At 42.6% G+C, this 14,186-nt stretch overlaps 1 protein-coding gene across 11 annotated transcripts in view; it reads left to right on the top strand.

Moving 5' to 3' along the window:
• The first annotated feature begins 1,088 nt into the window (after positions 1–1,088).
• LOC117401214 (unconventional myosin-IXb-like) overlaps positions 1,089–14,186 on the top strand; it is a 60,203-nt gene continuing 47,105 nt past the window's right edge. For 9 of the 11 annotated variants that reach the window (XM_059014222.1, XM_059014228.1, XM_059014225.1 and 6 more), the window contains exon 1: positions 1,089–1,448. The gene's annotated coding sequence lies outside the window, so the exon portion shown is untranslated. The remainder of the gene's footprint in view (positions 1,449–14,186) is intronic. The other 2 variants (XM_059014231.1, XM_059014229.1) reach the window with 1 other exon arrangement.

Below are 14,186 nucleotides of genomic sequence, written 5' to 3'. Positions count from 1 at the left end.
TAGAGGCGCTGGAACTGCAACCTGCAATGCTAAACAAAACACAGTGAGGGTGTTAATATAGAGGCGCTGGAACTGCAACCAGCAATGCTAAACAAAACACAGTGAGGGTGTTAATATAGAGGCGCTGGAACTGCAACCTGCAATGCTAAACAAAACACAGTGAGGGTGTTAATATAGAGGAGCTGGAACTGCACCCTGCAATGCTAAACAAAACACAGTGAGGGTGTTAATATAGAGGCGCTGGAACTGCAACCTGCAATGCTAAACAGACTTTCTCATATAGAGCAGCAGCATATACATTAGACACAAGGACACACATGCTTTCTACTTTGTTTCGTCGTTTTTGTAGTCTGCATTTTTTGGTTATGATGGGAAATCATTCCTAACTTCAAACGCTCAATCTCAATTCTATAAGGTAAAACTGAACGAAACTAAGTAGACGAAATATGCAGAAACTTAGTTTGTTGCGTAGTTTTACCTAAGAATACTGATTGTAGTTTCGCATTATGATGGGGAGTCTTATGTTGCCAGGTACGGATCTCATCTTCTGTTTGAGACTATATTTAAAATAAAAGTGAAATCGTGTTTATTAATTGTGTTTCTATATCTAAAAAAATAATTGTGTTTGTCCCACATGACCGCAGATTAATGAAAAAAAGAAAGAAAGAAGTTTCCCTATGAGGCTGTGTGGTCCAGTGGTTAAAGAAAAGGGCTTGTAACCAGGAAGTCCCCGGTTCAAATCCCACCTCAGCCACTGACTCATTGTGTGACCCTGAGCAAGTCACTTAACCTCCTTGTGCTCCGTCTTTTGAGATGTAGTTGTAAGTGACTCTGCAGCTGATGCATAGTTCACACACCCTAGTCTCTGTAAATCGCCTTGGATAAAGGCGTCTGCTAAATAAAATATTAAATAAAGTATTCTAATGTGTTTGCTATGTTTAAAATAAAACCATAGGCGGTGTCTGGTTCACACATTTCGTAGGATTGAATGGTAGAATTATGTTATACTCTCCTCCGGCCAGAAGGCGGCGCTGAGAAATCCTTATGTCGTAGTTTGTATGCAACGAAAGCTGAAGTTTCTGAACTTCCAAGCTTGCGTGAAACTCGTTGGTTCAGAGCACTCCCTTCCTAAACGGAGTGTGAGAGGGAAGTGGGGCGCTCGGTAAACTTACAAACTTTACATTTGCGGGATTTTAACGTGATAGAAAAACAAAAACAGAACGTTTTTAACATCTTCATGTATCTGCTTTAAACTGAAAGCCCGCCTTTCTCCAGCGAGCCCGTTCTTTATCCATGGGGTCTATAATCTAATCGTTTGAAACGCACAGTTTTTTCAACTTTTTTTTTTTTTTTTTTTTAATTCACTCGATAGTGTTCTTACTGGAAGCACAAGTTTATTTTTCTTCAACGTATGTTATTTGCAAAAAAGAGAGAAAAATGGCAATTAGGTAAGTTTGTCTAGTTTTTTTTTCTTTTGTCTGTACTAGTGTGCATACAGACGACAGTAAAAAGTACGTCTTGTGGAAAAGTATAAGCCTCACTGCAGCTTCTCGCATTATTTTGCTAAGGACGCGTCTACGCTGGTGGTATTTGTTAACGCATTTCACATGATCGGGTTTGGAGATTTTATTTTTAGCAACGGGTAATTTAGGAGTTGTTTGAAAGTGGGTGACGTGTGCACATATTAGTCGTATCTTGCATGTATTTGTTGGTTTTTTCTAAGTTCTACCCAGGCTGTAGTGTTTGTTTATTGTACCGTTAGACACATGAATCGGTGTGACAGAGCTACTAACAAGTTGAACTGTACGATCTGCTGGGAACTAAGTTACTGTATAAATACAACGTGAAACCCGCCGGGAACAATACAGTCTACACAATTACTCAGGAACAAGTCACTGCAGAGTACTGTGTCTGTCACACCATATTAGGAGTGATTAACCATTGATCAGAAAGATCTGGTGGCGGGGTGACTGATGCCGGTCTCCCTCTGAATAAAGCTATTTTTAAAAAGAAATCAATTAAAATATCTAAACAGATTACTGTAGTTCCAGACAGACACGTAAGCGTTCGAAATGTTCTATTCGTGCAGACGCTGAAGACGGGTCTGTGTTTGGGTGAGGCGGGCGAGGAAGTGGTTTGCGCTGCATTGATGTAACGTGTGAATGTGCTTCTGTTTTGAAGTGAAACTCTGCCCTGGATTCCTATCACACGACCTCGAAATGATTTATGTAAATGTGATTCACGCACGATGGAGGTGCTGTATTGCATGCTATAACAAGTGTCGTTAGCAGAGTGATATAGCCAGCCCGGAGGTCTCCCGTTGTATCTAAGAAAGCTAATTACTGTAAACCTCCACACACTTAAAATAAGTCAAATACATTTCTTGTTTTTATTTAGCGTTGTTAAGTCGGTTTATGACAGTCATATATCTAGCAGGGTTAACAATTCACTGGATCTGCTTTCAGAAGTGACGTCATTTAAGTAAATTATATATATATATATATATATATATATATATATATATATATATATATATATATATATATGAATGAGATTAGGAGCCCCGTTAAATATATGAATTCTCAACAACTCCTGTTTGTAACCCTATAGACTTCGGTGAGACGTATTAGTGCTGTGATTAATGGGATCAGTTCAGAGCAGATTGAAACAGATTAGTCAAATTCGTGGCACCTAATCATTTCAATAATATACTTAACGAGGGGAGTTCTGAAGCCCAGCACTGGGACGCGCGTTGAGCTTCAAACCCAATCCAATAAGCATGCTGGTCCCTTAATCATTAGCTACAGCACGTGGATAAAACAGTGTTATGCATGTCCTTATCTTTGACGTTGTTGACACCTCCAGCTCTCTCAGTGTGACCTCTAAAACTGGAATTCTGTTGTCAACAATGTGACGTCTGCACCCACACACCAGCGCCTTTGGGCAGCCAGTCTAGTGTTTGTCAAAAAACCTTATTTATCATCCTGAACTTCCTCCCACTGAGCTGGCACTGTGGCCTGCATGGGGGGTATGGCCCAGACAGTGGATTCTTGACTCATTTTACAAGAGTAAAGAGTACAGCCCTGGAAAAACGCAGTCATGGGTAACCAGCTGGGCTCCTCCATTAGACCTTCATTAAGCCACTTAATGCAGTGTGTACCTCCTCCCACCCCCATTAGATAATCATGTGCATTAATAAGGGCGTAGGTTTCATACCTGCTTGTGTTTAATGTTCACACAGCGTGTTCAAATTACATACAGCACAAGGATTATTTAAAGCGCTCAATTGTGCTAACCACTTTTTTTTTTATTTACAGCATCTAAGCAGCCAAATGCCCTTATGTTATACAGTGGTGGTCTGCACGCCTTCGGCACAGGACCTGTGGTTAAAGCACTCGTGATGGGTGTGCAGCTGTTAGCAGCTCCACCCTGTAGCTCTGCTGCTAGGACTGCTCACGGAATAAACCTATAGATTACTGCCCCAAACCTACTGTGCCTTATCACTGTGTACTTGAAAAAGCAGGCTAGGGGACACTTTTATGCCCTGTACACAAGACACACTGGGAGGTTGGCATAGGTGACAGACATCTGCTTTGCTTGTCTGTCCATCTGTCTCAGAGCTGCCAGTTGCCTGGTTCTGCAAGTACTGTAAACAGGAAATATCTGCAGCAATGTCATTTAGCGGATGTCTCGCTATAGACTTACTTAAACCAACAAATGTTTAGGCATGTGATATATGTAAACTGGATTGATGTCCAGTATGAGATGAGATTAGCGATTTAGCTCGGGCCACATTCAAGCAGCCAGCCTTAGTTCGCACTAGTTAGAGCAGTGTTGATCTACTTGAGCTTAATTGAATCTTTTACAGAAGGGATTTTCCCGCAGTTGGGTCTGGAAAGGTGGATTTAATATACTGGAGATAAGCTCCAGTTATCTTGAGGCTTGGCTGTCAGATAAGAAGCCAGACGGTCTGTTTAAACGCACTGCGGGTCAGCTTGCAATGTTACCACGCACTGCACAAATGCACCTTGGCTTAGTCAAGGGTGCTGATCTTTTTTGCACGTTGCTTTCCAGGTTCCCAGTAGGTGACCTGTACTGGAATTATTTGTCTGTGCTGGTCTGGGGGATAGTTCTCTAATATGGGAGTTGATGACTAGCAGCCCAGCATTCGTTCATTCAGTGCACCGGTGTGGAGCTTCTTTGGAATTCAAACATCTGAAGGTTCCATCTGTCTGTAGGGAAAAAAAAGGCATTTAAAAATTAGAAATGCACACCAGCCTTCTGGGACAGGTGAGATGAGATCTATAGCTGGAGAGCAGCCTTATTAAGGCATAATGTTACCACACGCCTTGTTTTTGTCTTTGGAGTGCGATCAGAATTGCCATGCATTGCTTGAGTCGGCAGTGATCAGTGTGTTTTGAAGTATTAATTAAGCTCTATGTACAAAGCCAGGCTGTTGGGTATTAATTAATTGTTGTTCATTCAGGATTAAAGGATAATAATAATAATAATAATTTCTTTCTTAGCAGACGCCCTTATCCAGGGCGACTTACAAGATATCACATTATTTTTACATACACATTACCCATTTATACAGTTGGGTTTTTACTGGAGCAATCTAGGTAAAGTACCTTGCTCAAGGGTACAGCAGCAGTGTCCCCACCGGGGATTGAACCCATGACCCTCTGGTCAAGAGTCCAGAGCCCTAACCACTACTCCACACTGCTGCTCCATAATCCCCAGGAGTTGTTTGTATACCTGTTCTATGATAATGTAATTCCCAGCCCCTCCTGTTAACTGGTATTTGGATGCAATTGTAGTCGGCAGGAGTTGAAAGCTTTGACGTCACTGTAGCCGTAACCTTGTGTAAAGAACATGGTTTTGTGTGTGCGTCTCTTTTTTAGCTAGTTCTTTTTTAGTTTGGTTTGGTCCAGTAATAAATGGCTAGGCAGGGTGGGTGCACAATTAATCCCCCCCCCCCCCCCCCCTCCCAGTACCATATGTTTGCTGCCAACAACCTGACTTGAACAGGAGCCAGCTCAATTAAATGAGCCCTGCCATTACCCTGGTCTAATGAAATCTGCTTGTATTGAGTTTCCAGCAAAACAGTGACCTCAAAGCACTGCTGTCTTATGAAGATCTCTTTTTTTATGGATGTTACAGGTAACTTCAAATTGCCAGGTGTTTGAGTGCTGGCTTTCCACCACACAGTGGGAGCTTTAGATGTACTCAATGCAACTCTGTGATAATAAACACAAGCTTGCATTTCTTTTTATACTCACACCCCATGACTTGGATTGCATGACTCATTACTGTTGGTCTAAGTAGGTTGGCAATACTCAATATGTAATTGGCAATATATATATATATATATATATATATATATATATATATATATATATATATATATATAATTGTATGTCCTGCAGTGATTGTTGCAATAACAGTTTTTATCCAGACAAAGCTTTGTAATATTCCCTTTCTCTCTCCCCCCCCCCCCCCCCCCCTCTCCCTCTCCGTGGGAACAGGTAAAATCATGTTCGTTGTGCTTTTTATTAACTCAGTCTTTACAATTCCTGAAAAGAGAGAGCTGGCCCTTTTTAAAAGGACATGTTGTCTTTGTTTAGACTGTTGTGTTTTTGATACAGGATGCTGGTTTGGTCTTTTCGCTGTGCAGTTTGAAAGGAATGTGCTGCACTATGGGTGTGTCTGTGTAGGAAAGGGAGAGTGAAGTGTGTGGACAGCCACCCCTGACTAGTACAGCATACATTGTTGCTGTATAGCTTCAGAAAGTCGTTCTCGGGCGATCTAATGGTTTATTTCACAGATTAATTTGCGTATCTTTTCAAGCTTATTCTGCGGTTTGAATAGACAAGCTCGATTCAATTTTAAAACATTTAAGTGTAACATTTGTGTTTTAAATTTAAAGAAAACTTGGGGCTCCCGAGTGGTGCATCTGGTAAAGGCGCTCCATGTGGAGTGCAGGATGTGCCCTATAGCCTGGCGGTCGCCGGTTCGAGTCCAGGCTATTACGCTGCTGGCTGTGGATGGGAGTTACCAGGGGGCGGGGCACAATTGGCCGAGCCACGCCCAGGGTGGGGAGGGCTTAGGTCGGCCAGGATGTCCTCGGCTCACCGCGCACCAGCGACCCCTGTAGACTGGCCAGGCGCCTGCGGGCTTGCCTGTAAGCAGACCAGAGCTGCGTTGTTCCAAATTTAGACGGAACATCAAAGTTCTCTTGTGCAGCACCCGCGCAGGAACAAACACGGCCAAGCGTGATGTCATCGAAGATCAAAGGTCGCAGCCCACGTGTGTTTTTCCCCCTGCTCTCAGGAAGAGGACTGTCAGGGGCTTGTTCAAACTGCTGCCCCTGAATAACTGGCTCTGTGTCCTTCATGCACGTCCTCTCCTTCACCAATAACCCGTCCTGGCCTTGCAGCTGATGTCACTGTAGCGCTCCTCTGAATAAGTAATTCACTGCCTCTTTATTGTGGCTTTCATTGAAGGATATCCTGTTCCTTCTCAGCCTCGTTGAGGCACTTTCAATAGAAGCTGTTCCTGCTGCTGGTTACTTTGCTTTGCGCCAGAAATACCAGGTAGGTCTTTATGCACGCAGCTGCAGGGCATACGTTTTAAATAAGAGCTGTATGAAATCACAGCAAGTGAAAAACAAGCAGACTAAAGCGTTATTTCAAAATGACTGTCCTGTAATTTCTAATTGCATATGGATTTCATTTTAGGCCTATAGTTCTTTTTTTAATGTTGCATGGAGACCTGTCCCCTGCCTGCAGTATTAGCTTATTCAGGGGTACCAGATCCCATATATGCTTCATGTTCTCATCTGCTTGCTGGTTTCGTGCCTTGTTGTTGGTAGCTGCATGCCGACCTTTGCCTAGCCATGTTGCAGCATAATCAGGTTTTTTTTAATACAGCTCATCGTTTGAAAGCTGTTGAATTCTCAAATTAAAAAAGGTACCGGATTTAGGATCCGGTGCAGTCCGGCACAAATTAACCCCTGAGCTTACTAAAAGTTTTTTAGGGCTTGCAGTCTAGTAGGTCAGTATATGAGCATTGCCACACTAAGACCTTGCTACAGGCTGGATCCATGTGTTCTGTGTTCATTAGAAACAGAAAGAATCCCTTTATTGTGACTCTGTGTCTGCCAGGCTCTAGCAGAATGGTTCTGGGGACACAAAGCCGACAGTCTCCCTCCAACAACGAGCGAGCAGTGGGAGACCTAATAAAAAGCTGCCTTTTAAAAGGGTGATGCAAACACTTCCAGGGTTTCTTTCATTCTGAAGACCCTGCCCGGTGGGTTTTGGAAAAGGAAACAGTAAAAACTAGCCTGCTGTGTGAGCCAGGGAGTGACTCAGGCTGCACTTCAGCTGCATGGTGATCTGGGGAGGAGTGAAAATTCTACTGAAAGTCCGGGAGATCATCTACCTTGACGCAGGTCTGTTTTCCTGCACACTCTTCGATGGATAGACTTCTGTGTGCTTATTAGGGGTGATAAAGTTTACAGCTTTAGTACAGCAGTAAAAATGTCGGCACCCCAGATGAGTTGAAAGTTCACTTCCATGCGGCTTTTAAACACTCAATGCAGACTTTAATTGCCGTTGCTCGGTAGTCTGTTGTAAAGGTGAGGGAAGGACAGCTTTTCTTGTTTTGAAATGGACACAATGAATGGATTTATTTAATACCTGCTGTGAAATACTGCTTCTTAAAGGCACGTGCGAGTACTTCTGAGTATCTGTAAGCAGCTGTAGCTCTAGGTAGAGACTGTGAGCCTAAGGGCCTTGCTCCTTCTAGTACTTGTAGCCGGTATACCCAAGGCTGGGCCTGGTTAACTGGTTTGCTTTGTTGAGTGTAGTTACGGTACTCTGTCCTATAGAACTATTCAACTAACTGAAAGTTTAAGAGTTGTATTGTGTTTGTTTGTTTTTGTTTTTTTTAACATGCTGAAGTTATAAGGTTTCAGGTTTTTTTTTTTTTTTTCCATGTATGCAGAGAAAACCCATAATTGAAAACCCTTGAGTGACCACTTGAAGCCCCAGGGCCTGAAGACGGCTTAGACAATGGGGTTGATTTGATCATTCTACTGTATATCCGTTGAGTGAAACTTGGAAACTACACATCTGGTTTGCTTGTCTGTCTGTCCGTCTCGGAGCTGCCAGTTGCCTGGTTCTGCAAGTACTATAAACAGGAAATATCTGCGGCAATGTCATTTAGAGGATGTCTCGCTATTGACCTCTTTTAAAGCAAATGTTTAGGCATGTGATTATAAACTGATTCCCTCATATTCTGCTCAAGCTGTTTGTAACTACACTCGGCACAGCAGATGGCTTAGACTATACGGTTGATTTGCTCATCCTATTGTGTATCCGTCAAGTGAAACGTTTTTAGGGTGTTTTTGCTGCCCTTTGGAATTGCCCTGGATTGCATCAGTTATCCGAGGAGTTAGATGCAATCCAGGTGGATTCTCTGGTGCTGTAAAAAACCCAGAATGATCCAGCTGTGACTTATCCAGACCAGCCCTGAGTTCTGTACAGCCATGTGGGGCTGGCTTGCGGGTACTGTGCTGACACACTTCTGGGAACTGGAAGAGTAGACCTTGTCATCTGTGATTTATTTTATTTATTTTTTCTGTGGTTTTGTCGACTCTCTCTCTCTCTCTCTAGAGCGCCTGGTGTCCACATGTCCCAAGGAGGCTCTGTAATGGAAATGCATCTTCTGCAGTCACACAGGTCTTGTGTACCTGAGCAGAGTCCAGTATCACCCATTATATTCTGATGAAGCTGCTTATCTCTGCGGGTCTGAATAGAGCAGAACTGCAACATGAACCTTGCTGAGAGTGAGAAAGAGAAGAAAAAAAAACTCCAGCCAGGCTTGGGGAGCCGGGGAGTATTTAACTTGGCACTGCAACTGAATTACTGTATGCGCTTCATTTCTGGCTAAATGCAGCCTCCAAAATATTATCCATTTTTTTCAGTACAACCCTTCGATAATACAAGTTTGGGGCTGAGGGTATTTTTTTAGGGCCCATTGCGATACTGGAGTCTTGTCCTTTACTGAAAGCACATGTGCTGTAGGCAGTTTAGATCATTGGCGTCACATGTATATCTTTGGTTCCAAGCTAGTCAGAATTGACAGGCAGTTAACAGGTAACAAAAAAAAAACTAATGGGGGATTTTTAACTGCTGCAACGTGACACTACTGTTGAGCTTTATTGGAGGGATGGAAATAAGACTCCCGTTGCTCAGCAGTTTGATCCATTCCCGGTTTTACTATGAGTTTAATAAGACACACCTGAGTTTGTTACCTATACTCTGTGGCTAATCAAGCTCGTGGTAAAACCAGGAATGGGTGAAACTGCTATGCAACAGGAGTCTTATTTCCATCCCTGTATTGCATGAAACAAAGGTTTTACAATTTACTTATATTAGGAATACCTGCTTCAAGCTATTGAAGAGGTTCAGCGCGTTTTGGATAGATTTCCTAAAACTGGCGCATCGGACAAAGGCTTTATTTTCCAAGAGGGACAAAATGAACTAAGTGCTGAGAATCTTGTGTCTGTTCACAGGAAGAGAGAGTAGAAATACCCGTAGCTGACCAGTGACAGAAATGCCACTTCCCTTCCAATTGTGCTGAAATGTTTGCCTTCCCCTTTAAGCTGAAGTATGATTTCACTACCCAAATATGCTTTTTTTTTGGATTGCCGCTTAACCATTGCAGCAGATAACCATACCCACCCGCTGGATCTGTGACGGGACAGTCCTGTGTGGTATTGCACGGGTCATCTCTTGTCTCAGTGCAGAAACCAACAGTCTGTTCTAAATTCTGTTTTTCCTGATCTTGCTTTGACCTGCTCTTGTGTTTAATACACTGTGCCAGACTGCAGCACAAACAAACCTGGGCTCCAGCGCTGCAGATTAAACATGTCCTGGAGCCGGAGCCCGTCCTGCACTGCAGCTCAGACTGGACAATTGCAACTGTAATTGTGTAATTCCTAATTACAATTACAATTGTAATTTGTAATTGAACCTTGGCACACCTGCGTAATTGTAGTTGGAATTATACCATACAGTCACTCAATGACACTTCAATTACACAACTTTCCAAGCTTAATCATTCGCATTTCCATGCTGTTTCGCACTGAGCGATCGCTATTCACGTATTTAACCATTTCTAGTGACCCCGTTTTGTAGAGCAAATGGAGTAAAACATGTTCATTTGTGTAGCTGTTGATGTTACTTTTTTTAGTATAATTGTAAATACTGCTGCGTAATTGGAATTGAACAAACTAGAATTGTAATTTCAGCAAACGACGCTGCTGTAATTGTAATTATGACTAATCCCAGGTCTGGTTCAGACCGACTCCAACGGTCTAGCTGCAGTCAGACCATGTGAGCTACTGCACAGAATAAGCGGTGGGTCAAGCCTTCTGATCTGCACCCACAGAGGCATTGCAACAAAGGCGTACGCAAGCCCGAAAACGCTCAAGTGCACATCGAACCGTCTCACTAGTTACACCAAGGCTTTCATCTTTGCTTGAGAATGCGTACGCTCAAAAACAAATGCTGTTTTGATAGATTGGACCGAGACAACAACTGTTGCACTTAATTTGACTTTGCAGTATGCGAGTGCATCACCTGAGATCCGGCTGATCACTTCAGAGGAAAGGCAGGGCAGTACTGCTCAGTTACTTGATTAAGGATGGATATTCACAGTGTAACAATGCACTAAAGCTGCATCTACGATTAGCACCCTCATACTGTATGCTGGCCGCAGTACATTAGGATGGTACACCTTTTATATAATGTGTTATGCAATGATTGTTACGAAGGGACGTTTGTTAAACAGCTACACATTTAAAACGGAGAGCGTTTAGTTGTGACAACCAGAAATACCATCATTTAAGGTTCTTTTTGGTGGATTAAAATTATACCTGTGTTTAATTGGTGCTTTTGATCCAATGTCCTTGTACACTGCGCCACTGTGATAAAATCTAGGAGTTATCTCAGTGTTTAAACATGGGAGAGATGGGGACAAGCCCTCCAGTAGGGGAGACTGGTGTGTTAACAAGGGGCGTGCCTTGATGGGCCGAATGCCCTTTTCTCGTTCTCAAACTTTTCCTATGTTAACATAAGTTAGTAAATGATAAGCATGTGCTGTACAGGAGGGGGTGGAGGGTTACTTTTACATCAGTATTTCCCCAAAACTATCAAAGCATGACAATATTGAATCTGGGGAATTCCACTGGCTTGTGATTCCATACATTAAAGGGGTTGTTTCATTTTTACCAGTAGTTTTTGTGAGCAAGTTGTGTGAAAGGTGTATAAAACACTGAAACTCTCATCATACCTGTTTGAAATGTGCTCTTCTGGCTTAAGTAAACGTTGTCTGACCGCCACAGTCGTCCAGGGAGCACAGCGTGTGCCTCTCCCCGAGTGCCAGCCCCCGCATCACAATGGGATCACGTGCTTGAAAAACAGTTTCAGAAAGACCCACATGACCTCGCCAAAACAACCACCCTTCTGTCTGCTTTTGGACAAACTTCCCTTTTTTTTCGCTCTTCCTGATTTCTTAAAGGAACATGCCAAGCTCAGCATTTTCTCGTGTCTCGGAAGTAAAACACGTAGCTTGCTTTTTATGCTACCCCCTTCCAAATGCCAAGTTGACAAGTGAAGCATTGATGGGCAGCACTCTCTTCACACACACCCCCTGCCTGGCTGGTCAATGGAAGATGTGGGCACTCTCTCAACCATTGAATTTCAAAGCCTTCAGGGCTGGGCTAATCCACTCTCCTTGCAACCAGTGGACTGTCCTTGTATCAGAGTAAAATAGTAAAAACTGATGAAGGATTTAGTTTTACTGTAACCTGGTAAAACTTCTACAAAAAGCCTCCTTCTGGAAAAGATTTTCAGGAAACCAGGAACTTCATTCTGTCAACACTTGGATCTGTTTGGTACAGCAGCCCTTGTCTCGGATCTTTCCAAACTTCTGGGGGAGCAGGGGGCGGGTGATGGCTGTGTTTTTCATTTCAGCACAGTTTCAGATTTCTGAATTGCTCAGAGACTCAATAGTCTTGCGGAACTTTGCAGAAGCATACAGAGTACGCTCTACAAGGGCAAAAAAAAAAAATCCATCCCTGGTCTAATAAAAAGGCTAAGATGTATTATAATATTGCCAGTGTGGCTCGCAGGCTTTTGAGTGGGTCTGTGATACTGTAGCATCTTAAAAGAGGAAACTGTTCACACATGTGCAATAGCAGGGAGTAAAACCAGGGAGCTGCATTCGGGCTTACAAGCATGAACTGCAGAGAGACCTCTCCATGGAGAAATGTAGCTCTGTGGTTAATCCACTCTTAATTCTGAACATAACCCAGATGTATCCGTTGCTTCGGGGGTTGATTTGGTGAATTTGTACCCGCTGGGATGAGTCATGGATGGATTGTTTTTTAGATCATTTTCCAGGCCTTTAATGAGACGTGAAATGGAGGGTTTGAAGCATCTTCATTGGGCTCTCTGCTTGTATTTTGACCCCTCCTTGTTGCACAACATAGGCCTCTGTGGGAATTAATTTCCATGCATCGCTGGGCTTCCCCTTATAAATAACATATTTTTAATTAAACAAATAAGTAATCTTCACCGCATTTTGCATACCACTGTTTTAAAACCAGGGAACAGGGGTAGGAAAACACGTGTGCCTCATTTACTGTACAACTTAGCCTTTGTTTCATTCATTCATGAGTGGAAGAGGGACACCCTTCCATTCATTGCATGAATGGCAGAAAGGCTGAATTCTGTCCAAAGGGCTAATTCTGCTAATGGTTAAGTATTTTGTAACTCATTACTCATGCAGTACTGTACTGTGTCCTAGCATAATTTTTCCAAAGCCTCAAACACCTGTTTCCATCGACCCTTATTCTTCTAATTAAACCAGAAGTGCTGTGTATTGATATCTCACTCTAGTACAGCAGTATTTATATTGCATACGTTGCAATAGAAAAAAAAAAAAAGCAAAACCGTTGAGTCTACTTCTGCTGTAGGTTTTCAATCTGGAGCACGATCCTAGATCTAACAAGCTTTAGTTAGGTAAACCTTGATGCCTATCGTTCTACAGGAACCATGCAAAACTGGAGCCCAGCCTTGGATAGACTGCGGTGTGTGTTAATATCCTGTGAGTGCAAATTGCATGCACACAAGACTGCTTCCATTTCACAGGCCAGCTGAAGCAGAGACAGCTAGACACTGGAGGAGCAGTCGCTGCATTTCCAGTTTTGTAGATGTTGCTTTTTGGAGAGCTTTTGCATACTGGGATGTCGGTTTGATTTCTATTTAAAGGTGCTGCTGTGTTGATGCCAGTGACTCACTTTCGCTGTGAGTCTTTGTCTTTCAGTCAATCAATCAGGTGACTCCTGTATTGTAAATTCTGGAGTTGGTCTGTTTTACATTAGATTTCACAAATTGTTTCAACACCAGTAAAAACATATGATGGTATGTGGAATTTACTTGCTTTTTCCCCATTGTGTAAATTGGGCATTTATTTTCTTGTCCTGTATTTGTTCACGTGTGTGTGTGTACTGTACAGCTATTGCCAAAAGTTTAGCATCACCCTATAGAATTAACTAGTTTTGCTGAAACCTGCTGAATAATGTTACATTAACATTAAATTAAACACTACTGGAGAAAACAGTGTTGCACAATTCTACCCTCAGTTTTTGAAAGGAAATAAAAACATAACTAAAACTTTTTTTTTCTATGGAGTTCATTATAATTCTAGCTTGCTAAAGAGACAGATTGGAATTGTATTTCATCTCGCTCTGTTGCAGCACATAGACCAAATATTTAGAGGTTGTGTTATGAGTGTTTAGACTGCCATTTCCGAACGCTCTTTGAGGAGTTAGTGGGAAGCGTCTCCAATGGAAGAGGTTCGAGATGCCAGGGGAGTGAGAGCTTTGTGTGCTCAGGGACAGAGAGCATTGTGCGCTCAGAGAGCATTGTGCGCTCGGGGACAGAGAGCATTGTGCGCTCAGGGGCAGACAGAGCTGCTTTTCAGAAATCTTCATATGAATTGAGGGTAGATAACATAGTTCATTCCAGGCCTTTCTCTGTCATTTTGAAGTCATGATTAATGCCGGCATCTCTGCTCTGCTGTAGGGGAATTTTGAATTGAAACCTTTAGTC

This window comes from Acipenser ruthenus, chromosome 47, assembly GCF_902713425.1.
Source record: "Acipenser ruthenus chromosome 47, fAciRut3.2 maternal haplotype, whole genome shotgun sequence".
Taxonomy (NCBI): domain Eukaryota; kingdom Metazoa; phylum Chordata; class Actinopteri; order Acipenseriformes; family Acipenseridae; genus Acipenser; species Acipenser ruthenus.
The sequence above is the reverse complement of the archived record's forward strand: the minus strand, read 5'-3'. Positions and strand labels throughout refer to the sequence as shown.